We start from the raw sequence: 26,387 nt of genomic DNA, 5'->3' as shown, positions 1-26,387 counted from the left end.
TCCCTGCTTCTTTCAAATGGGATAGTAACAAATTTTTACATGCTATTTTCCCCTACTATGTAATTTACTATCATTAAAGAGTTTAATGAAATGCATCCTGCCCCAATAGTAAGAAGAGCTAACAGCATGGAACTATTCTTTCAGGAGAAAGTATTCTCTTTTTTCAGCAGTACCAGGAAAAGGCGGAGAAAAAGGAGGAAGCATGAATGTATACAGCCAGTTCCCCAAGAATGTATTCGATTAATCTCAAATCAGTGCCAACTGGAAGCTGCAATGTGAATCAGCTCCACTTACTACACAAGGCAAGTAGGATATACATTTATTTCATTCATATCAGGAAAACAGTATTTCTGAATATCTGGCTACTAGAAGGATCCACGTTTTTGCCAGTTTCCTTAGCTCTTCTCAGAAAGTATAGGTTTAATATCTTTATTAAACATGGTGATTCCACAACAATAAGGACTACCAGGAATCACTGCCACTGAAACCTCAACTCCCCTCTTCAAAGGTGTACAGTGAGACAGCAGGAGACTATCTAAGTTGTCACAATATGGAGTGAAGAAATGGAAGACAAGGACTCTGGATGGGAATACAGGCAGGGACATAGGAGTCACTGCCTATCTCCTTTTTAAGGGTCATAGTTAATGTTGGGCAAATAATTGGGGTTTTCTCTTCTTTTAGAGTATATCATGGCTAATCCTGCTGTAGGCAACTAGCAAGTAGCATACTTCTCGTACAACAGCATGAGAAGTCACAGACAATTAGTCAAATAAAGACTGCATTGTTCTTTCCCACTCACTGCCTGCTCCAGCTGACATGTCAAAAATATGTTCTTCTTTGGTAGTTGCTTAGATGCTTTAAAGAGTTCTTTTTAAGTATCAAAAACTGGCAAATTACTGAAGCAGCTTGAGGTCAGTGTACCTACAGACTTACATGGCAGCCAACTGGTAACAGGTGGAAATCCACAGTCATCTACTATTTGGAGAGCTTCTGAGTTGATCATGTTTAGCTTTTCAGCATACCCATGCAGTAACTAATAAATAGGAAAGAGCTGAAGAACTTGGGTTCAGATAGCAGCATTCAGCTGTAGAGATTTCTAAAACAGATTCTCCTCTACTAAGCACAATGTTTTGGAAAGAACACTTCTAAGTTTACTGACTGGTTTAGATGAAATTGCATCTCAGCAATATATTAGAAAACTACTTCCTGAATTGCATCACAAAGTTTCCTTTTAGAACCAGATAGACAGATTGACTCTTATTAACGGTCCTGGCTGGCAGTTTATCTCAATGGCAAGCTGAAATAATGGTCATTATCACAAAAGAATAAAACAGTAAACTGCCAGGAGCCACAAAAGAATCATGAAATGGAGTCAGTCTCAAAAGGGAGAGGGAGAAAAAAGGAGGAAGAGACAAGCAAGAATGTGTTCATATCATCAATCTTATGGGAATCATATGGGATGATTTCCCTGTGTATCTATCGAAAAAGTAATGGTGGAAAGCAATTTGTGTGAATGATTATGAAATGATAGCATTCCCTTCTAGAGAGAGGAAGTCCTGAAAGCATCAGAATAAGGCTAACAGACAACTTTCAGCCTGTTTGAATTTGTCAAACAAATTCAGGGCATTGGTGGAAAGAATTTCTTGAATAAATAAATAACCGGAAGAAAAGAGTGAAAAGACATCTTAAGTGATTCAGACTATATTTGAAAGAAGCAAACACCAAACAACTCAATGACAAATATCACATGGAAGAAAAATAGGAAATAATATGAGGTTATTTTGGCTGTATCACAAATTCCTCAATGATAGAAGAAAAAGGTGCAACAATAAAAAAAGAAAACAAAGACATAAGAGTATTTAGGAACACCAGAAGCATTTAGTGACAAAATCAGAAAGACAGAAGTCCAAAATGAGTTTAAATTAGCAAGGACGTTAATAAGGCAGCAAGAACACATTTTATACCACCAAAGAGTTAGAGTTCTACTATTAAATGGAAAAGGAGCATAAAGGAAAGAATGTCAAGTATGAAGTCTTAATGCCTACTTTGTTCCCACCATCACAAAACAAGAAAAGACATCATTATTATTATTTAAATACAACAACAGCAATACACATGTAGCCATCTGTTTGGATTAATACCTAGGTTACAGTAATCAATAGCTTCATTGTGCTAGCCTGGTTACTTTGTATAAATAATGCATGCCTTACTAACGAATATGCCCCTGAAGAAAAACTAGAAGTCTGATAAGAGGGGAACATCTTGTCCCAGAAGGTGTCAACAGCCGGTTAATCGAAAAAAAGACAAGAAGTCGGCAGAATGAGACTGAAACTAGGGGAAAGATAAAGGCAGCAAGGGGAGATCTGGACCACTGACTCAATTTAAGACTGGAAAGACACCACTCGTTACTGGTTTCTGCCTCGATATTGAGCCCTTGACTGTAATATTTGGATGTGGCCATCCAGCCAATTCCTTATCCATCTAACAGTCCATCCATCAAACCCATCTCTCCATTTCAGAGGGAGGAGAACTGTGACAAATTCATATCGAAGGCATTACAGAAGTCCAGACAGATGACAACCTTAGTTCTTCCCATGTCCACAGATGCAGTCACTCCATCTTAGAAAGCCACTAGGTTAGATAGTGCATATATTGGAGTATCATGTTAAACTTCATAAATCAATTTTACATTAATAAGATTTGCAGTAAGGCTTGTAAATGCAGATACTTGAATCCCTGTTGAGTATAACCTCACTGACTTTATCACAGATCTATACAGATATTGCAATCTGCCTGTAGAGATCTGGTATCAGGAATGGATCTTTTGCCCTAATCTAGTAAAAAATTTCATGATTGAGTAGCAATGTATGTGTGAATATTCTCATTAAACTCCCATATATGCTTGCAGTAGCAGGATCATATGAATTGATACAACAGCAATGGATCATTCTTGTTTACTGTCCATTCTTACTTATTTCTCAATATAGAAACCAACCCTTCAGTTATTTTTAATGTTTTTTCTTCTTGAATATTCATGTGCAAAGAGATATTTTTCTGTTTCACTCTGTTGTGAAGAAAACCACTAAATTTCTGTTTATAAGGACATAATTCTGTTGAGGAGCAATCCCTTGGAGAACTCTCATGTATCTTTGAAGAAGGCTTTTTACTCAGTCCCAACAGTTCATTTATCACATTTTATTTTCTCACTATTTTTATGGCTTTACATTATTCCATTCTGTGTACACCAACACGGTGTTTTCTGACTCCAGTTGCCAACTGTTTTATATTTCTTGCTTCAGTTGTTTTCCCCCCTTGTTATATGGAGGACATTTGATGGGTTAGTATAGCTCCTACCACTCCTAAGTCAGATAAAATTGCTATCTTGGCTTTCACTCATTTAGAATAGTTTAATTTCTGCTAGTTGAAGAGTTTAATTTAGCATTTCCGGTAACTACCCTCCTCCCTTGAAAAATAAACAAAAATAAAACTAAACAGCCTCCTACCAACAGTTCTTTTTCTTTTTGTGTGATGGCCATCTCTTGAGGCTTTGTGGAATTGTGTTTTCCTTGGTCCTGGAGAGAAAGGTTTGCTTTCAATATATTTTGAGATTTTTTTTTTCTTCAATATTAAAAAGGAAGTTACTGATCAGTCAGCATCTCAGGTTTCTGTGTTCCCTTTGGCAGTGGACTTTCTTGATGTTTGGCTGTGTTGTTCTCTTGGAACTTGGCTTCTTCTTCTTACTACTTAATAATAATAATTATTAGATAGTTAAAACTGTGCATTTTCTATACCACCATAAATATTTAGTCCAGGCTTTGAAAAAAAGCTTCTTCCAGTTTCCTCAAATTTGAAATTTAATCCTATGCCTTTTCAACAGAGACACATAGGAAAATTGCCATTTCCCTTTCCTCTAAATAGGAAAAAGGAAGCTCGTTTACATCCCTGCTTTATTTCCTGATAATTTGCAAAATAAAATTGATATTGTAAGTTCTTTTTTGCAGCTCTATAGTGGGGGTGGGTGGGTGTGTTTTAGGTTGAAGCCTCTGCTCCCTAAATAATTTTCCTTAAATGTATATGAGCAACTCAAATTTTCATTATTTTTTAAAAATATCTTTCTTAGCCTGATTGATTGCTTCAAAAATATAACCTGAATGAAAGATGGAAAATGATTGGACACACAAAAAAAAGAATCCCTAATAAAGATGTTATTGCTTATATTCTGTTTCTTGAAATCCAAAGTACCATAAGAAAATGGTATTAAAGGTGTATCCAAAAGGGTGATTTCAAAAGAGGGCTTTACACTGTTTATTAATGCTTTACTATGTTATTGGATGTCATCTCATATCATAGTGGTAATTATAGAACCTTTATAATTAATAAATATACATCTTTTTATTGCCACTGAAAGAAGTACACCAACAAATGTAACTTTTAGTTTTCTTACAATATGTATAATTTTATGAAGTGGAATCTATAGATTAAGATTCTTTAAAAAGTCTGGTTTTATTTGCTTACAATTTTGTTAAACTTCAGCAATTCCATCTGAATTGTCTATTCTAGGTGTCTGCTTCATAATAAATTCTTTTATCCTTAGTAACTTTTAGCAAAAGTAGTTCTTAGAGGGTTTATAGAGATATCTCTCAACCAAACAAACGAATTGATACAACTGTTCTTCCTTTTGGTGGAACCATTTTGTTTTGCTGAGGGAGAAAGAAAGGAATGAGGTAACTCACTCACCATGGCCAAAATAGTCTATGACAATATGATGTTTGTACATACTGAAAGGATTATCTGTCACTGGCATCATTGTTTTGTAAATGTTCTAAATATTATATTTGTAAATATTGTCTTTGTACCCAGTATGCTTCTCCCTTCCCATCTTCATGTGCTACAAAATTGAAGATGGAGGAATGTGCAGTGAAGCCTATCCTGTGAAGCATTGGTCCCACAGAAAAAAAGCTATGCATGATCATGTAATTGAAGACTGTGTCACCATGCTTAGAGGCATGGGGCTAGAATTAAATTTAGAAGTCAGGGCAGTCTTCTTGGAAGTGGGAGATCATAGAATCATAGAACAGTTTGGGTTGGAAGGGACCTTTAAAGGTCATCTAGTCCAACCCCCCTGCAATGAGCAGGGACATCTTCGACCAGATGGGGTTGCTCAGAGCCCCGTCCACCTTGACCTTGAATGTTTCCTGGGATGAGGCATCTACCACCTCTCTGGGCAACTTGCTCCAGTGTTTCACCACCCTCATAAAGAATTTCTTCCTTACATCTAGTCTGAATCTGCCCTCTTTTAGTTTAAAACCATTAACCCTTGTCCTGTCTCAACAGGCCCTACTAAAGTCTTTCCCCATCTTTCTTATAAGCCCCCTTTAATGCTGTGATGCTAATTGGTGGTTTGATTTTGTTCTTTTTAAAGGGTGTGGGAGGGAGTGGGGATGTTACATCACCAAGCAGTAGTTTGAGAAAACAGTGGTCACCATTACACTTTCCATAAAGTACAGTCCTGAGTATGAGTGTTTGTCTAAAGGAAGGTGAGGGGCTGTGATGGCAGTTAAACATCTGTGAAGTTAGATGGTATGAAAGTTGGGTTTTTCTGGAAGGTATTTTTTATTAAATAGCTATGTTCTATTGAAATCCTATGTTAAGTATGCAAATTCTTTTGGATGGAACCAACACATTCTACTACAAGATCCTCTTCCACTCTATAGCAGAGTATTTAAAGTGTCCTTCTATGACAGTTTGGGCTAGTCCACATTTTTGTAGATTAGACATCCCTAACAACTGGTATATTTACTGTTGACAGATCTGTGAATTAAAAACTTCAAAATACATGGAAGAGAAAAAATTGTCATCTTGATATGTTTATTTTGCTGTATCTTTTTAATTTGTCAGCTACCCAAAATGCAAAATAAATCGATCTCAAAGAAAAGTGTAGCTGAATGATACTATGCACATTGCAATGTATTGCAAGTATCTTAGCTATTCTGTTCTTGTGAACCAGCAGGATTTTTATATTAAGGAGATTCCTGTTCTCCAGTTCTTGAAGAGTAGAGCTTTTGTGTAGCTCAGTCCCTCACTGATCCAAAATAGGGCTGGCAGAAAGAGCAGAGGACTATTTGTTTAATAATGTTAGCTGGGAATGGCCTGGTTGTCAGAGTCCAGTGCTCTCTGACCAGGTTCTTTTAGACATTCCACACAAGGAAGATTTAATGTTTTAATACCAAATTTATCTATTTGAAGACATTTGACATTACACAGGATTTTGATTTAGCAGAGCGATATTGAAATCACAATAATTCAATAAGATTGGCTCCAAAGTTCATGCCAATATAGTTAGCGTGATTACTTTTTTTTTTTTCAAAACCTCTGAGTATACAGCAGCTTTTATTGAAGCCAGATGAATTCCAGAGGTGTTGCAAATGTCATAAATCAGGCTACCTATTTAGAAGGCTGAGTGCACATACAGTACTAGGATACTTATTCTTTTAAATCTTGGGGTTTATTGTTTCAAACTGTGGTTCAATTTATATGTTTCAATAGTAATATCTTTGGGTTTTTTAAAAACATTTCTTGATACATGGGTAATACTGCATGAATTGAAGGGATTTGATAAATTGGTCACATAAAAGTTTTGGTATATCCTGGTTCTGTAAAAAAATTCCTGGTTTAAAAAATTATAGTAAAACATAATAATGTGAATACCTGGTCTATTTTGTTTTCAGATTACTCACAGTTTTCAGAGTTTTAGGGTAAGATCAAAGGAAATATTTTAAGAAATAGATTTTAAAGCACTTATGTATTGGATTTTATATTTGTGACTAGAAACTGTGTCAGAAAACATTTTCGAACTTTATTAAATGGGGCCTGACAAATGTTGCATCAGTTGAGATAACTGCCTTGATAACAGTAAAACTCAAATTATTATTTTTGTGCTTATTGTAAGCAATTACACACCACCATTACCTAAACATGTATATTATGTATGTATTCTCCTGGAAGAAGAATTATGTCAGTAATATTGGGTTTTTTAATAGTAATTTCTATGTTATGTTTTTTTGCTGGATACACCTATTGAAGCAGCAAAACCATAAAAAGCCTCCATTTTTATAGTGTGGAGAACATGCCTTATTTGAACTTTTTAAAACATCATGTAGTCCCACAGTCCTGATATAATTCTCCTAACTTCTTGCTATTTTTATTTCTTATGACACTGAAGCTGTCAATCCTTAAACTTTCTTTTGGATGAGCTCTAACTCTTCCTTGGCCAAAAGACTGTTACCTAGTACTCTCTACTTTTTCATAGACATGAGGCCTTATAGTTCAGGTCCCTTTTGCTCTTATGCTGAAACTTTCTATTTTTCACTGTCAGAAGCAGTTTTCAATAGAAATTTCTTCTTGCATTTCAAAGTACTTTCTTAATATGGAGGAAAAGGAGGTTTTGAATCTGCCATTATGATAGCTCTGTGATTCACTGGAACTTAAATAGGCATTTGCCTGCTCTGTAAAAATGTTTCTATACTAGGTAATTGGTACTGTACAAATTGCAAGAGTAAATTGGAATAATTTAATTGTTGAATATCTAAACCTGATGCACTGGTGTTTAAATATTTTATGTTTTTATAATATTTTATAACAACTTAGCCAGAATCTCACTCTGAATAACTTTTGAGAATGAATGCTTAGCTGACGCTCTGTAGACCAGTAGTCTCCAAAGTGGGATGGGTGCACAGAGTGTGGGAAGAAAATATTTTTTGTACCATTAATAAATAAAATAATATTTTTAAAAATAGTGTTTATTTAATCTTTATCTCATTGTTTTTAAAATTCTATTTTTGTGTATGTTTTATAATGTACTTAATATATTAGTACAGTCATATGTATATAATTTTAAAATAATTATACATATATTGGAGGTGCATGCTCAAAAAATTTTACTAATAGTCATGCATGATCAAAAAAGTTTGGAGATCGCTTCTGTGGACCATCTAACTGTACTCCAAAAGTGGTCTGAGTCTCTTGAGAAAACAGCACAGAGCCCTCTATAACATAGCTAGTGAATGACTTGGTTTGACATCAGGAGATTTGATTGAAGAAAGAGAGGAGCTAAGGGGTTGTAATTATTTATCATGTATCAATTTTCTCTGTTTACCTTTTTCTACGTGTAGCTTTTGGAAGTATCTAATCTGCAAGGTCATTAAAGAAATAAAGAAGAAAAATTCTGAAATATTCTATTTAAGACATTTTATACTAATTTTTTTCTTTGGCTATTACCTATTAATGTAGAATTGGAGGTGTTTCATTATCTAATGTTTCCTTTCCTGGTGCAAATTAGTGAGCTCATGGCCTAGTTACTTAACCTAACCCATGAACCTTTCCTTACCAGGGGAATTCTTTGTCTGCTAGACTTGCATACTATATCAGAGTGTAGTTTTTAGTCTTCCATTGACAACTACTCCCACTTTGACATTCTGTTTGGAAAATCAGTCAAATATGTCTGTCTCTAGAGCAGGCAATTTTGTGTTGTTTTATGGATCAGGTAGCAGAAGGTGGTAAAAATCACAAATAGCTTTTACCTTTAGATTAATAAAATATACCATTTTAAATAGCCTGGGAATCTGTCAACTTCTGACCTCCAGATGTGTGGACAAAGAAAAGGTATTATTGAGAAGTGCCAGTCCAGTGCCAGTGCAGTTTTCTGTTAACTACTCACTTCAGCTTGATTTGCTTTTCATTGCATCATTGTGTCTTCAGGAAAAAAAATAATTATATGATTAATTGCATCAATGTAAGCATGCATACACATTTTCACATTAAAATATGTTGATATTTTTTTAAAAAGTTCATAATGTTCTGCAAAGATTAAGAATTAAACTAACAGTTCTGATTTAACTATCACAAGTTATTTATTCCAGAGTTTAGTGAAATACTGAAACATAATAATTTCATCTGTATGTTATTTGAATGAAAAAGATATTTTAAATAATGCTTGGAAATATAAAGAACATGTGATCACTCTGAGCATTCTTTCTGTGTGTATCTACTACATTAGCCAAGGCACAGAAATTTTTTAACTGCATTTCCATATTTAACAGTATCATATGTCTGCGTTTATTTACATTTAACCTATATCTTAATTTTGATACCTCTGAAACTATTTTAAAACAAGTCAATTAATACTTCACGGTAGTTTTTCCTGTGTGTGGACAGATGTATCATCATGCTGTTGAGTGACATAACCAACCTTTTTTTAGTAAGTCATCTAGTATCAGCTATATGATACCAGTTTGCTGGCACAATTAACATTCTGCAAACTGAATCTATGCTCTTGGGGCTGTGTCACAGTCCATTTGGATCTCTCAAATTTACAGGACAATATACTCTGTAAATTAAATTGTATTTCATGAGCCCATAAAGTAAAAAAAAATCAAACAAAGGATCAATCCTTTTTGTACAGACTAGTCTAACACATGAAATCTCAAATTCATTACTTCATTACTTCATTAATTCTCTAGCTTGCAAATTCTCTCACTTACAAATTTTCTAACTTCTAACTTGCATGACCGTGAGCAAAATATTTACCTAGCTGATGACAAGAGCACTCATTCTTCCTCCTCCATCATGGTGCGGGTGTTCCCTGTATCACACCAGGAAGCATGAAAGCCTCAGCAGTCTGGCTGCTGTTGGATCTGCTTCAAAAACTTTTTGGGTTTTTATACCTTCCAGCTTGGAAGTTTGGTCTATACCATTTCCATAAGTTAGTGGATTCTGAAGAAAATGCCAAACAATTACTATGCAAAAATGCAGGAGATGATGGCTGCAGGAGACAGCAAACTGCAGGTGATAACCATGGCAGAACGGCCCTTATCCCTTCCATTCCATTGTGTCCTGCATATGAGTTGCTCTTGCTTTGACCTAATGGCACTGCTCCCAGCATACATCAGACCTTACCATGAGCTGTGTGTTAGGCCAAAACCTGAGCAGGAATTGAATGAACCGTCACAAGCTGTGCACAACAGAAAAAACCCCTTGATCTCTTTGATTCTGTATTTAAAATTATATTTTCACTTTCTGTATGGGTATTTAGTACTCTATTAAAAAAAGATAAAAACAAGACTGAAATACTTCTCTCCAGCAGTTTTCAGTTTCCATCTCAAAACTGGCTATTAGCCTTGATGATGTATACAATTTTTTCTTGCTTGTCTCATCTCTTTTTCTCAACTGTCACCATTGTTCTGATAATTCCCCACTGCTAAGTGATTTTTTTTCTCAATTTTCTCCCTTAACATTCCCTTTTATTTCACACCTGATGTAGGCAAAGATGTAATCCTGCATATTTCTTCATGAAAGACCTTGTGAAGAGTTATGCCTTCCCTGTGAACCCCTTCTAGCATTACTGTTTCAGAAAACAGTTTCAATTCCTGACATACCAAGACCTCTGCTTTAATTTTTTTATTCTGACCTGACAGATATTCAGATTCATTGCCTGTAACTGCACTAGAATTAATATATTATTGCGTATGTTTGATGAACTATAGAACTGGTTCAAGATTCATTTTCAGTTACTTGGTTTCTGAATGTAACACTATTGTCAATATTCTTTGTTCTGGTTGCTCAGCAGTTTTCAGTTTAATATTGTTGAGGGACTGTTGTATTATGGCAAAATGTTTTTCTTCTCATTTCTATGTGGGGTAAAGTTTAAATAAACCCACATTCCTTACACCTTGTTTTTATCTGTGAACATTTTTGTGGCTTTGTAATTAAACAAGCCAAAAATTACTCGATTCACCATGAAATTGTATCTGCTTTTTTTTTCTATTTAAGTTCTTTCAGTGGGTTTTTTTCTTCTTTTATTTTTGAAGATATACAGTTAGCATATACTTTGTCTCTATGGTACTTTTTTTTTAAGATACAAAATGTAATATTAAATTGTGTCAAGTAGTTCAGATGCTGCATTACTTATGTACTGAGTTCTAGAACCAAGCTTTCATCTACTGTTTAGTATAAAACCCTCTTTTGTTTGCTAAACTGTACTCTATATGTACCTAAGTCTGAAACAGTTTCTCTAATGAAATCTATCATGTAAAAATGTTTAAATCAGTTGCTCTCCAGCAAAATTTGATTTTCTGTTACTCTGACAAAATTCTTAGGAATTTTAGGGGGATTAGGGAGTAAATAAGGACTGAAGTTGTCAGAACATAGTTTTAATTTGCATATCTGCTAATTTAATACTACTGCGATGGGGATTCAGGGATAGTTCTGCAAGTTTCTTTGAGGGTTGGGAGGATTCAGAAAAGAATGTGGTTTAGACTCCCAGTACAGTTTGTTACCGATTAGTTAATAAGTTAAAATCGATTGATTCTATTTGATTAATTAATTGATTTTATAAAATCATTTAATAGAATTGAAATGTAGAAGGTTAAGGAAAAAATTTATAGGAAACTTGCATCTACGCAATAAGAGACGTTATGGAATCTTTTGTACGTCTTGTACCAAGGCTAGAAGAAGGGCCTGGAACTATTGCAATAACTCTAGGGTTGGAAGGTTCCATTGTATTTAACCAGTCTTCTGTACGCAGAGGTGTATTGAAGTGTCAGAATATGAGATTAATGGGAACTGGAGAGAGTCGACTGGAACAGCTTGTAGGTGCCTGCCAAGAAACTGTGAACTTTAGTAAAAGGTAATTCCGGCAGGGGGAGATCGCGACCACCGACTCATATACCACCTACCCAAATCGTACCCTAGACCCATTTCTAGACCTTTCTAAGCTTTGCTGCGCATAATCGGATATAGGAGGAGAGTAGGTAAATGATTTACGGGAAATGTTATGATTATGTATGAATAATTAATGAATATGTATGAATAAGTTTTATATATGGAATCTGATTTTGGGACCTGGTGTGCGTTGATCGTGAGAGGACTCGCTCACGCACCCGGCCGTCAATAAAGAAGTGTCTGCTTATCTACATCACATTGGTGTCGATAAGTTCTTCAGTCCGAGATTTCGGTAACAGTTTTGGCGACCCAGATGGGACCTCGCTGAAGGAGACCGGAGGAGTCGGGGACCTGATCGGTTCCGGCCGGCACCGAGGATTTCTCGGGGACACCCATCGATCCCCGATCCGTAAGGCTCTTCGCTACGTTCCCTGGATATTTGGTAAGACACTTCTTTTTTTAATTGTAGTAAGTAAGTGCACTAGAGGAAGTGGGTAGGAGTCCCACTATAATAAGTGTATGGTAAGGAGTGGGATGGAGTCCCACCAGTGGGTTGGAGTCCCACTGAGTAAGTCTACCTGTCAGACGCGGTGAAAGAGCTGCGCAGGGTAGGACTAGGAGTCTGCCCGTAAGACATAAGCGAAAGCTATTGCAGGGTTGGACTAAAAGGATCCTTGTGGAAGTGGAAGCCTAAGCGTCTGCCCGTAAGACATAAGCGAAAGCTATTGCAGGGTTGGACAAAAGTGTAGACAAGAGAAACTATATGCTATAGTGTTCTCTAAGGTAGTGCCTCTAACAAGAAGTTAGAAGAAGTTTTTGGTGTTCTTTGTTGTATTGTGAGTTTGTGTATTAAGAAGAAAATTAAGAGGTATAATATTGTGTTATATGTTTGTTTTCTTTGTTGTTCTGTGAGTTTGTGTATTAAGAAGAGAAATTAAGAGGTATAATATTGTGTTATATGTTTGTTTAAAGTAACTGTGGGAAAGTGTGAGTGTGGCTGTAAGAGTGAGACTGTGGAGTGTGGATCCGCGGATCGGAGTGATAGAGTTGAATAATTGTGTATTGTACTGTGGGTAATTACACCATGGCAACTAAGTTAACTCGGTTGTTTAAAAGTAAAAGCTTGGGTAATCTTGTGTTAAATGATAAAATCCAAAAAAATTCTCCATTGGGATGTTTACTGGCGCATTGGGGGGATTTGTATGAGGATTTGCCAAAGAGCCAGATGATTGAATATTGTAATAATTGGTGGCCACTATATATATTAGAAGATCAGGAAAAGTGGCCCATGAACGGGACACTGAATTATAACACTATTTTGCAGTTAATGCTGTATTGTAAAAGAGAAGGGAAATGGAATAAAATGCCAGATGTGGATTTGGTTTTTTTTACTTGAGACAAAGAAAAGATTGGCAGGAGGAATGTAAGTTAACTATTGGAGATAATTTAGTAATGGCTGTAACCGCTGATAATAAGAAAGTGAAAAAGTGTTGTTCAACTTGTGAAATTGGGAAAGGTTGTTTGAAGAAAAGGATTGTTATTGAGAATGACGATGGACCAGAGTTAGATATATCCCCTCCTAGGAGAGAAATGAATCAGGGTCGAGAATTAAGGATACAAGAACCAGCGAGTGAACCGGATAGCAGTGGAACGGGAGATGTGGGAGAAAGATTATCGGAGATTGTAATTCATACTCCTGTTTCACGGAGAACGGCAACAGACCCATACAATAGCTCCCCTGCGACAGGGAGTTGGCAGTGACGGACCGGTCTATGTGAAAATACCTTTTACAGCTACGGATTTGATGACTTGGAAACAGGCAGCAGGAAACTATAGAGAAGATCCTGAAAAAGTGCGCAAGGTGGTAGATACTATAATTAGAACACAGAATCCGGACTGGAGTGATTTACAGGTGATTTTGGATAATTTGTTAGATGATACAGAGAAACAAATGGTATTAAAAGCTGGCAAAACACAAGCAGAGTTGGATGTAATGAGTGGCATAACAGGTGGAACAATAGAACAGAATTTTCCATCTGGGGATCCGCAGTGGGATCCAAATAATGTGGCACATAGAGAAAGACTGAAGCGGTATCAAAAATGGGTTTTATATGGAATTAGACATGCCATGCCTAAATCCTTGAATTGGTCTAAATTATACGAAGTAAGACAAGATAAAAATGAATCTCCCTCAGCATTTTTGGAAAGATTAAAGGAAGCTGCTAGAAAATACACTGATTTGAGAGTGGAAACAGAGGCAGCACAGATACAATTGGCTTTGATCTTTATGGGACAATCGGCACCAGATATAAGGAAAAAACTCCAGAAACTGGAGGGAGAGAATTCAAGGAGTTTAAATGCAATGTTGGAAGTGGCATGGAAGGTATATAATGACAGAGAAAAGGAAGAAAGAAGATCAAGGAGAATAGATTTATTGGCAGTAATGGCAGGAACAACAGATAGAGGAAGGGGCAGAGGAAGAGGACGAGGATTTAATGGCAGAGGAGGGTATATGAATTGTGGTGATCGGAAATTTAATACCCTCTTAGGAATAAATCAGTGTGCCTTGTGTAAAGAGGAAGGACATTGGAAAAAAGACTGCCCCAGAAACAGGAGTGCTTCTCACGACCTTGCCAAACTAATGGTTTTAGATGATTGAAGGGGACCGGAGGGGAACCCAGCTGAACCTCTGGTTAAAGTTAAGCTGGGAGATAAAGAAGTTAAATTTTTAGTAGATACGGGAGCGACATTTTCAGTATTAAATACTTGTAAAGGAAAGATTGGAACAAAAACAGCCAATATAAAAGGAGCAACAGGGAAAGAAGAAAACAGGCCATTCCTATAACCCATAGATTTGAAATTTGGAAATAAAATAATTACACATGAATTTTTGTATGTACCAGAATGTCCGGTACCCTTGTTAGGAAGAGATTTATTTTCTAAGTTAAATGCACAAATTGTTTTTGACGAAGGAGAACTCTTTTTGAAGATACCCGAGTCAAAAACGGGAGAAGTTTTGATGATACAAGAAAAGGTAAAGGAACAAGAAATTCCACCAGAGGTGGATTTGGCAGTGATCCCTACTGTATGGGAGACAGATATTCCTGGCAAATCGAAACTAGCAGAACCAGTTAAAATAGATTTGAAGGAAGGCGCAGGAGCCGTGAGAATTAAACAATATCCAATCAAACCGGAAGTGAGACAGGAATTGAAGAAATTGATTGATAAATTCTTGGAGTATAAAATTTTGGAAGAATGTGAATCTGAGTATAATACTCCTATTTTACCAGTCAGAAAACCTTCGGGTGAATATAGACTGGTACAAGACTTGAGAGCAGTAAATCAAATAGTTAAGGATATTTATCCTGTGGTAGCAAACCCTTATACACTGTTAACAGCACTGAGGGAGAATTATCAGTGGTTTACAGTGCTTGATTTAAAAGATGCTTTCTTTTGTATACCTTTGGAAAAAGGAAGCAGAAAACTGTTTGCTTTTGAATGGGAAAATCCTCAAACCAGGCAAAAGATGCAGCTGACATGGACTAGATTACCCCAAGGATTTAAAAACAGTCCAACTATTTTTGGAAATCAATTAGCAAAGGAACTTGAAATCTGGAAACAGGATAAATCAAGGCCTGGACATTTACTCCTACAATATGTGGATGACATACTGATAGCTACAGAAGAAAGACTTACCTGTATACAGGTGACTATTGACCTCTTGAATTTCCTGGGACTAAATGGATACAAAGTGTCCAGGAAGAAAGCCCAGATAGCCTGCCAGACTGTGATATATCTGGGCTTTGAGATTTCAAAAGGACAACGACAATTAGGAAAAAATCGCAAAGAAGCTATTTGTGGTATACCTGAGCCAAGAAATATTCATGAACTCAGAGCATTTTTGGGAATGACTGGGTGGTGTCGCCTTTGGATCATGAACTATGGGCTAATAGCTAAACCGCTGTACGAGGCCCAAAAGAACTCTCCCTTTGTATGGGGCCCACAACAACAAAAGGCTTTCATAGAGTTGAAACGTGCCTTAATGTCTGCACCTGCCTTGGGACTGCCAGATCTAACCAAAGATTTCCAGTTGTTTGTACATGAAAGACAACACCTTGCACTGGGCGTGTTAACCCAGAGGATAGGAAGCTGGAAACGACCAGTCGGATATTTCTCTAAACAACTGGACACAGTGAGTAAAGGGTGGCCAAACTGCCTTCGAGCAGTGGCCGCAACAGTGATGCTCATACAAGAAGCTCAGAAATTGACTTTGGGAAGAACAATAACAGTCTATGTTCCACACATGGTGATAACTGTCCTAGAACAGAAGGAGGGACATTGGCTGTCCCCCAGCCGAATGATGAAGTACCAGGTGGTATTGACTGAACAAGATGATGTGATTCTAAAGACAACTAACCTGGTAAATCCTGCAGTGTTTTTAAGTTCCATACAGGAAGAAGGACGACTGGAACATGATTGCTTGACTACCATCGAGTATGTTTATTCCAGCCGTGAAGATCTGAAGGATGTGCCATTGGAGCGACCAGATTGGGAACTGTATACTGATAGAAGCAGCTTTATGGAACAAGGAGTTCGATACGCTGGATATGCGGTAACAACAGAGACTACAGTTATAGAAGCAGGAGCATTGGCGAGTACCACATCAGCCCAAAAGGCAGAACTCATCGCTTTAATATTCCATTGTTTAAAAATAAGGACTAATCCATATAATACTTAACTGTCATAGCAAACCAGAACAATGGAGGAAAGGATTTCGACCATTGTAGGTAGTACAGTGAAGACCTCTGTAATTGTGGACCAGAAAACTGATCAAGATAAAATTAAAACCAGAAGGGAATATTAGATGGATTAATCTGAATTCCTGTCTATATCAAACCATAAAGTTTCACCCAAGATCTCTGTATCAAGTCAAAAAACTTTAGCTAGACTACGTTTTGTCCCTATAATAAGAGTATAGGTCACAGAAGAAACCAGGGGACCTCTAGTGTTACCGATTAGTTAATAAGTTAAAATTGATTGATTTTATTTGATTAATTAATTGATTTTATAAAATCATTTAATAGAATTAAAATGTAGAAGGCTAAGGAAAAAAAAATGTATAGGAAACTTGCATCTACGCAATAAGAGACGTTATGGAATCTTTTGTACGTCTTGTACCAAGGCTAGAAGAAGGGCCTGGAACTGTTGCAATAACTCTAGGGTTGGAAGGTTCCATTGTATTTAACCAGTCTTCTGTACGCAGAGGTGTATTGAAGTGTCAGAATATGAGATTAATGGGAACTGGAGAGAGTCGACTGGAACAGCTTGTAGGTGCCTGCCAAGAAACTGAACTTTAGTAAAAGGTAATTCCGGCAGGGGGAGATCGCGACCACCGACTCATATACCACCTACCCAAATCGTACCCTAGACCCATTTCTAGACCTTTCTAAGCTTTACTGCGCACAATCGGATATAGGAGGAGAGTATGTAAATGATTTACGGGAGATGTTATGATTATGTATGAATAATTAATGAATATGTATGAATAAGTTTTATATATGGAATCTGATTTTGGGACCTGGTGTGAGTTGATCGTGAGAGGACTCGCTCACGCACCCGGCCGTCAATAAAGAAGTGTCTGCTTATCTACATCACATTGGTGTCGATAAGTTCTTCAGTCCGAGATTTCGGTAACAAGTTGATGAAAATCTAAGATAATAATTTCCACAGAATGGATAAAAATAATGTATAGCCTTCTTGAAAAAAATAGCATTGTGCATATTTTTTCAAGGTACAGCAGATGATTACTGAAAGATTTTTTTGGGGTTAGTTCTTTAGAAACATTTTTTTATTTTTTAAGGTAGAGCTAACTGCTGGATTGTACTGCAGTGAAATTGGCACCAGATTTGCAAGATGTATAAACACATGCATGTAGATATACCTGATGAATATAGGCATTATAATCCGTATTTCTCAAAATGAAGCTGTATCTAATTTCAAGACTTAATTGGTGAAAATAACATCATGTATATATTTTTCAGCATTAATATTTGTGTTAAAATCAATTACGTGTTGCAGAGTTCATATTATACTACTGCTCCCATCTCTTAGTGAAGAAGGAGTCATATCTTTAAGACTGCAACTATGTTGTTGATATAAGCAGGACCTACTTGAATGTTGACATGCTGGTATGTAAAACTGAAGACTGAAAAGTCTAGTCATGCTGAGAACTTGTTATAATAAATACAGAATCTAAACCATTTCTAAATCAAGGGACCAGTAACTTAGGCATGCAATAATCTCTCATAAACCTTCAGTTCTGCACATAGCTGTTGGGAAGCTGGGATTCTCCAAATCAAAGGGAGATTTCCTGGAGATAAATAATCTATTTTAAAGTAATTAAAATTTCAGTTTTCTGCATGCTCACCAATCATTTCCATATTTTTCAGTCTGAAAGAGAAACTAAACCTGTAAGACAGCCTGTCAGGATTTTAGGTAGCCCCTGCAAATTCTGTTCTGCAGGAGCAACCACTGCAGGTCCTGACCTCTGTTCTAACTTCTGAGTTTTTCCTGGTCTAACCATATATCTGAAAAGAGATTTTAGGTAAACTAGATACTCCTCTCTTTCCCCCAACACCTGGCCCTGGCTGTCTCTCAGCATCCACTTCCTCCAAACCTCTTGTCACGTACACAGTATCTCAGTTCACTGAAGGAGTCAGGGGGCCTCAAACTACGGCCCGTGGGCCGGATACAGTCCCCCAGGGTCCTCAATCTGACCCCCCGGTATCTACAGAACCCCCCCGCCCCCCCCCCCCCCCCCCCCCCCCCCGCCGGGGGTTGGGGGGTTGGCAGGGGAAACCAAGCAGCCGCAGATGACCTCCTGCCACTTCATCTGCGCGCTGGCCCCCTGTTTAAAAAGTTTGAGGACCCCTGAATTAGGTCTTCTGTGAAATTCATTCTGTGACCAGCCTGACTTTCTTTTGGCTATAGTTTGATTTCCTTTTTTTCAGCTGTCATATTTGTAGCAGAAGAACATTATACTTAGACATAATCAGATTCCATACTTGCAATCTCAGTTGCCACTTCTCTGTGTTGTGGTTTAACCCCAATCAGTAACTAAGTACCACACAGCCCCTCCCTCATCCCCTGCCCCCCCCCCCCCCCAAGGGATAGGGAGAAGAATCAGGAAAAAGATAAAATTCAAGGGTTGAGATAAGAACAATTTAATAATTGAAACAAAATAAAATTAATAACTACAACAACAATTGTAATGAAAAGGAGGGAGAAGGGGAGAGGAATAAAATCCAAAGGGAAGGAGGGGAAAAGAAAAAGTGATGCACAATGCAATTGCTCACAACCCACTGTCCGATGCCGAGCCAGTCCCTGAGCAACAATCAGCCCCTCCCAGGCACACTCCCCACAGTTTATATACTCAGCATGACGCCATATGGTATGAAATATCCCTTTGGCTAGTTCGGGTCAGTTGTCCTGGCTGTGTCCCCTCCCAATTTCTTGTACCCCTCCAGCCCTCTTGCTGGCAGGGCCTGAGAAAGTGAAAAGCCCTTGATTAGTATAAACACTACTTGGCAACAACTGAAAACTTCATTGTGTTATCAACATTGTTCTCACACCAAATCTAAAAAAGCACTGTACCAGCTACTAAGATGAAAATTAACTCTATCTCAGCTGAAACCAGGACAGAGCTTTTGAACCACTGCTCAAATCTTTGATTCCTCCCTCTGTTCTTTCTCCACGTAGGATCTCAATGATTTCTTAAAAAGAAAAATAAACAATAACATAATAACATCATGTGACCTTTCCCCTTCCCTGGTTTGTCTTTCCCCCTTTTCCTTGTTCAGTTTTCTTCTGTCACAGATTTGAAAAGGGCTTTTAACTCCCCTTCAGTTATCCTTCTCACTTGCTCCATTGTTTCAATCCTTCTCATCTCTTACTTTCTTTCTATAAATTCTTTCCCTTTCTTTTTTCTTAATCTCCATTCCCATCTGATGTTTACCTTTGAAAAGAAGTTTTTCAGTCCCTCTCATCTTTAAAAACAAGGCAAAAAATCTTTTTACTCCATTTTCCTTTAGGCACACACTCTCCCACCAGCTTTTAATCTCTCAGCTGGCTGAATACACTGTCTACATACAAAGTGCCTCTTCTTCAAAGATGTCAGAGACCTTCCTCAATACAGATTCCACCTGTTATATTAAAATGGAAGAGACCTCCTGACTTTTTTTTTATTTCTTCCTTTTTTCCTTCCTTATGTGATTAGTTTTAGCTGTTGCTCAATATGCTGTTTGTGTTAGGAAGCTATTTACCTATTTAATGATGTATGATATGCAGTTCAAATATGGTAGCAAAATTGTTTTGGAATTTAGATTAATTTCTGTTGATAGTTTAACCACTTTAGTTTTCCCTTCTTAATAAAATGTTAAATATTTTCAGATTTCTCAGAGAAAGCCTTATTAGTTATGCTTAACATTGCTATTACAGAATACAAAGTTTACTATTAAACTTATTAGTTGACTTTCTGTAATTTATTGCATTTAAATTCAACTGTCGTCTTTCACTTCATTCTTTGCAGTTTAGAATGCCTCAATTAGAAGGCAGACCAATTGGTCTTACTCTAGAGGAAATAACTGTCTGTCTTCTCATTCTCTGAATCTTTGTCTACCACTTTTATACCAATTCCACATAGAGGAAACAATCCAATTCCCTTATTTCCTGAGAATGCAAACAACCTCCCAATCAACCTATGTTGTCTTTCTTCAAACTAAACTTCAGTGTGCCCCAAACCCCACTGTGTTTAAGAAATGCAACACAACTTTTATTTGATTTGTTCTTATCTCCCAGCAAGGATGTTGATAACAAGACTAATCCCTGTTACTTAGAAAGGCAAATCTGGAAAAGACACAAAGTAACATTGCATATCTTCTTTAATAGAAGAACAGGGGAAATAAAACCAGACAGTAAATAACGGAATTGAAAATTATCACTGTTTTTATAAGTAGTTTAAGTATCAGTTTCACTAAGTTATTGTGGCAAAATAATAAATGTTATAAATCTTTTAAAGGAGGTTGCTGAACTGTTGCTACACATTATTTTCAATTCTTATATATGTTAATGACTCATTTCCCATCAGTCTAACATATTAATGAAAGACAAACTCATTGTCTGCATTAAGGTATCATATGCATACCTGTATTGTGCTTTATGACTTTTTTTTTTTTGGCATTTCTTTTCTTCTACCTAATATACCCAGTATATTAGCAAAATGCAGTAAAAAATACCACAAACAATTATTACTCAATTAACAAAGGAAGTAAACATACTTAACTTTTTACATACAGGAAATCCATTTTTCTTATTTTTATGACAGATAGTCATAGAGCATTAAACCACTCAGTACACAAAAGTCAGAGGGAGGACTTTCAACCATTTCCTATTATTGCCTCCCTTCAAATCCAGAAAGGATAATCTTGTAGTTAAAAATATTTATATATGTACATATTGTATTAACTGGGAAGGACTGAGGAAAATGTCCAGCTTTAAGGTAGACATCCTATAAGAACACTGAATTTCTCTGCCTCAATTCTTCAGCTGTAAACTGTAGTACATAATTGTAGTCCTCTTCTTAGATCTTCTGCCTCTTTTAAAACTTTAAATTATATCTGGTAATGGTTATATCTTGCTTTTTGTTTATACATCTGCCATAATCAAATTCTGACTTGGCTGAGTCTTTTTCATTAAAGTACAAACAATAAGTAATAATAGGCAGGGGATCTCATTGCAAATTAAAAAAAAAACTTAGGGTAGGCTGAAATTTATCAGCCACTGGAGACAAAGATTGACAGTATACTGTGTTTGGGCTATATTTTCAGATGTGATGTGTATTTGCGTGTGAAAGTAAAAAATGAGGGATGACAGTCAGTAGTATAGCTCTGACAGTACTTATTTCATTTATTCTTTTACACAGATATTGTTAGCTGGTTTAAAGCCAGTTTTGGGGGTTTTGTACCCAACTGCAAGAAACTAAAAATGCTGTATAATCAAGCATCAGTCAAGAAAAGGATACTGATAGTGAATTCACAACAGAGGGAGCTGACATGTCTGTGAAATCTGAATAAATTACAACACAGGACTTAAGTTAGAACTAAATTGATTAAATAGCACAAAATTTTAGGTATACTTTAGCACATTAAAGAACTGTTTTTTCAGAACAGTTAGTTGGAGAGCCCACATTATTCTCAATTTAATATTAGTGAATTTAAGTTAATTTAAGACAGGATAACTGAAGAGATGATCTGGATGCTACTTAAGAGAATGACAACAGTTTCTTAGAAGCCAGTGTGCTACTGAATGGGAAGGTAAGGTAAACTGGGATGGTTCACCAGTACAGTTTGAAATCCTGTTTGAACTAAACAAAAACCCATGGAAATTTGGAAAAATTTAGTGAAGAGCAAATATAAAGGATCATAAATTTCAGCAAGCAATATTTAAGGGGAAATGAAAAGGCTGAAAAATGCATTTACAGGACTGTGGGCAAAAGTGCAAAACCAAACCAATTCTTAATGTTTATTAAAAGCAGAAAACAGTTAAGAAAGCTAAATTGAGAAATATTCCATTGTTTAAAAATAAGGACTAATCCATATAATACTTAACTGTCATAGCAAACCAGAACAATGGAGGAAAGGATTTCGACCATTGTAGGTAGTACAGTGAAGACCTCTGTAATTGTGGACCAGAAAACTGATCAAGATAAAATTAAAACCAGAAGGGAATATTAGATGGATTAATCTGAATTCCTGTCTATATCAAACCATAAAGTTTCACCCAAGATCTCTGTATCAAGTCAAAAAACTTTAGCTAGACTACATGTTTTGCCCCTATAATAAGAGTATAGGTCACAGAAGAAACCAGGGGACCTCTAGTGTTACCGATTAGTTAATAAGTTAAAATTGATTGATTTTATTTGATTAATTAATTGATTTTATGAAATCATTTAATAGAATTAAAATGTAGAAGGCTAAGGAAAAAAAAATTTATAGGAAACTTGCATCTACACAATAAGAGACGTTATGGAATCTTTTGTACGTCTTGTACCAAGGCTAGAAGAAGGGCCTGGAACTATTGCAATAACTCTAGGGTTGGAAGGTTCCATTGTATTTAACCAGTCTTCTGTACGCAGAGGTGTATTGAAGTGTCAGAATATGAGATTAATGGGAACTGGAGAGAGTCGACTGGAACAGCTTGTAGGTGCCTGCCAAGAAACTGTGAACTTTAGTAAAAGGTAATTCCGGCAGGGGGAGATCGCGACCACCGACTCATATACCACCTACCCAAATCGTACCCTAGACCCATTTCTAGACCTTTCTAAGCTTTACTGCGCACAATCGGATATAGGAGGAGGGTATGTAAATGATTTACGGGAGATGTTATGATTATGTATGAATAATTAATGAATATGTATGAATAAGTTTTATATATGGAATCTGATTTTGGGACCTGGTGTGCGTTGATCGTGAGAGGACTCGCTCACGCACCCGGCCGTCAATAAAGAAGTGTCTGCTTATCTACATCACATTGGTGTCGATAAGTTCTTCAGTCCGAGATTTCGGTAACAGTTTTGGCACCCCAGATGGGACCTTGCTGAAGGAGACCGGAGGAGTCGGGGACCTGATCGGTTCCGGCCGGCACCGAGGATTTCTCGGGGATACCCATCGATCCCCGATCCGTAAGGCTCTTCGCTACGTTCCCTGGATATTTGGTAAGACACTTCTTTTTTTAATTGTAGTAAGTAAGTGCACTAGAGGAAGTGGGTAGGAGTCCCACTATAATAAGTGTATGGTAAGGAGTGGGATGGAGTCCCACCAGTGGGTTGGAGTCCCACTGAGTAAGTCTACCTGTCAGACGCGGTGAAAGAGCTGCGCAGGGTAGGACTAGGAGTCTGCCCGTAAGACATAAGCGAAAGCTATTGCAGGGTTGGACTAAAAGGATCCTTGTGGAAGTGGAAGCCTAAGCGTCTGCCCGTAAGACATAAGCGAAAGCTATTGCAGGGTTGGACAAAAGTGTAGACAAGAGAAACTATATGCTATAGTGTTCTCTAAGGTAGTGCCTCTAACAAGAAGTTAGAAGAAGTTTTTGGTGTTCTTTGTTGTTTTGTGAGTTTGTGTATTAAGAAGAAAATTAAGAGGTATAATATTGTGTTATATGTTTGTTTTCTTTGTTGTTCTGTGAGTTTGTGTATTAAGAAGAGAAATTAAGAGGTATAATATTGTGTTATATGTTTGTTTAAAGTAACTGTGGGAAAGTGTGAGTGTGGCTGTAAGAGTGAGACTGTGGAGTGTGGATCCGCGGATCGGAGTGATAGAGTTGAATAATTGTGTATTGTACTGTGGGTAATTACACCATGGCAACTAAGTTAACTCGGTTGTTTAAAAGTAAAAGCTTGGGTAATCTTGTGTTAAATGATAAAATCCAAAAAAATTCTCCATTGGGATGTTTACTGGCGCATTGGGGGGATTTGTATGAGGATTTGCCAAAGAGCCAGATGATTGAATATTGTAATAATTGGTGGCCACTATATATATTAGAAGATCAGGAAAAGTGGCCCATGAACGGGACACTGAATTATAACACTATTTTGCAGTTAATGCTGTATTGTAAAAGAGAAGGGAAATGGAATAAAATGCCAGATGTGGATTTGTTTTTTTTTACTTAAGACAAAGAAAGGATTGGCAGGATGAATGTAAGCTAACTATTAGAGATAATTTGGTAATAGCTATTACTTCTGATAATAAGAAAGTGGGAAAAAAAAATGTTGTTTAAATTGTGAGGTTGGGCAAGGTGGCGATACTATAATTAGAACACAGAATCCAGACTGTAACATGATTTACTAGGTGATCCTGGATAATGTGTTAGATGATACAGAGAAGCAAATGGTATTAAAAGCTGGTAAAGCTCAGGCAGAGTTGGATGTGATGAGGTGGAATTACAGGTGGAGACAATAGAACAGAATTTTCCATCTGGGGATCCGAGTGGGATCAAATAATGTAACACATAGAGAAAGACTGAGACCGGTATTCAGAAATGGGTTTTATATGGGATTAGACATGCCCATGCCTAAATCTCTGAATTGTGTCTAATTATATGAAGTAAGACAAGTAAAAAATGAATCTCCCTCAGCATTTTTGGAAAGATTAAAGGAAGCTGCCAGAAAATATACTGATTTGAGAGTGGAAACAGAGGCAGCACAAATGCAACTGGCTTTGATTTTTATGGGGCAATCGGCACCAGATATAAGGAATAACTCCAGAAACTGGAGGGAGAGAATTCAAGGAGTGGATACAGGAGCGACATTTTTTTATTAAATACCTGTAAAGGAGAAACTGGAACAAAAACAGGCCATTCCTGCAACCCCTGGATTTGAAATTTGGAAATAAGATAATTACACATGATTTTTTGTATGTATCAGAATGTCCGATACCCTTCTTAGGAAGAGATTTGTTATCTAAATTAAATGCACAAATTGTTTTTGATGAAGGAGAACTCTTTTTGAAGATACCCGAGTCAAAAACGGGAGAAGTTTTGATGATACAAGAAAAGGTAAAGGAACAAGAAATTCCACCAGAGGTGGATTTGGCAGTGATCCCTACTGTATGGGAAACAAATATTCCTGGTAAATTGAAACTAGCAGAACCAGTTAAAATAGATTTGAAGGAAGGCGCAGGAACAGTGAGAATTAAACAATATCCAATCAAACCGGAAGTGAGACAGGAATTGAAGAAATTGATTGATAAATTTTTTGAGTATAAAATTTTGGAAGAATGTGAATCTGAGTATAATACTCCTATTTTACCAGTCAGAAAACCTTCGGGTGAATATAGACTGGTATAAGACTTGAGAGCAGTAAATCAAATAGTTAAGGATATTTATCCTGTGGTAGCAAACCCTTATACACTGTTAACAGCATTGAGGGAGAATTATCAGTGGTTTACAGTGCTTGATTTAAAAGATGCTTTCTTTTGTATACCTTTGGAAAAGGGAAGCAGAAAACTGTTTGCTTTTGAATGGGAAAATCCTCAAACCAGGCAAAAGATGCAGCTGACATGGACTAGATTACCCCAAGGATTTAAAAACAGTCCAACTATTTTTGGAAATCAATTAGCAAAGGAACTTGAAATCTGGAAACAGGATAAATCAAGGCCTGGACATTTACTCCTACAATATGTGGATGACATACTGATAGCTACAGAAGAAAGACTTACCTGTATACAGGTGACTATTGACCTCTTGAATTTCTTGGGACTAAATGGGTATAAAGTATCCAGGAAGAAAGCCCAAATAGCCTGCCAGACTGTGATATATCTGGGCTTTGAGATTTCAAAAGGACAACGACAATTAGGAAAAAATCGCAAAGAAGCTATTTGTGGTATACCTGAGCCAAGAAATATTCATGAACTCAGAGCATTTTTGGGAATGACTGGGTGGTGTCGCCTTTGGATCATGAACTATGGGCTAATAGCTGAACGGCTGTACGAGGCCCAAAAGAACTCTCCCTTTGTATGGGGCCCACAACAACAAAAGGCTTTCATAGAGTTGAAACGTGCCTTAATGTCTGCACCTGCCTAGGGACTGCCGGATCTAACCAAAGATTTCCAGCTGTT

General features: G+C 36.9%; 2 long non-coding RNA genes across 2 annotated transcripts in view; both read left to right on the top strand.

The window, feature by feature from the left end:
• The window catches only part of LOC119140875, a 259,111-nt gene that overhangs the window by 95,111 nt on the left and 137,613 nt on the right, over positions 1-26,387 (top strand). The gene's annotated exons all lie outside the window — the stretch shown is intronic.
• LOC119140877 lies at positions 17,355-23,840 on the top strand. The gene is made up of 3 exons (XR_005101765.1): positions 17,355-17,387; positions 23,281-23,284; positions 23,563-23,840. It is a non-coding gene; the product is annotated as an uncharacterized LOC119140877 (long non-coding RNA).

This window comes from Falco rusticolus, chromosome W (assembly GCF_015220075.1).
Source record: "Falco rusticolus isolate bFalRus1 chromosome W, bFalRus1.pri, whole genome shotgun sequence".
In the NCBI taxonomy this organism is placed as follows: Eukaryota; Metazoa; Chordata; class Aves; order Falconiformes; family Falconidae; genus Falco; species Falco rusticolus.
This window is presented reverse-complemented; position numbering and strand designations above follow the sequence as displayed.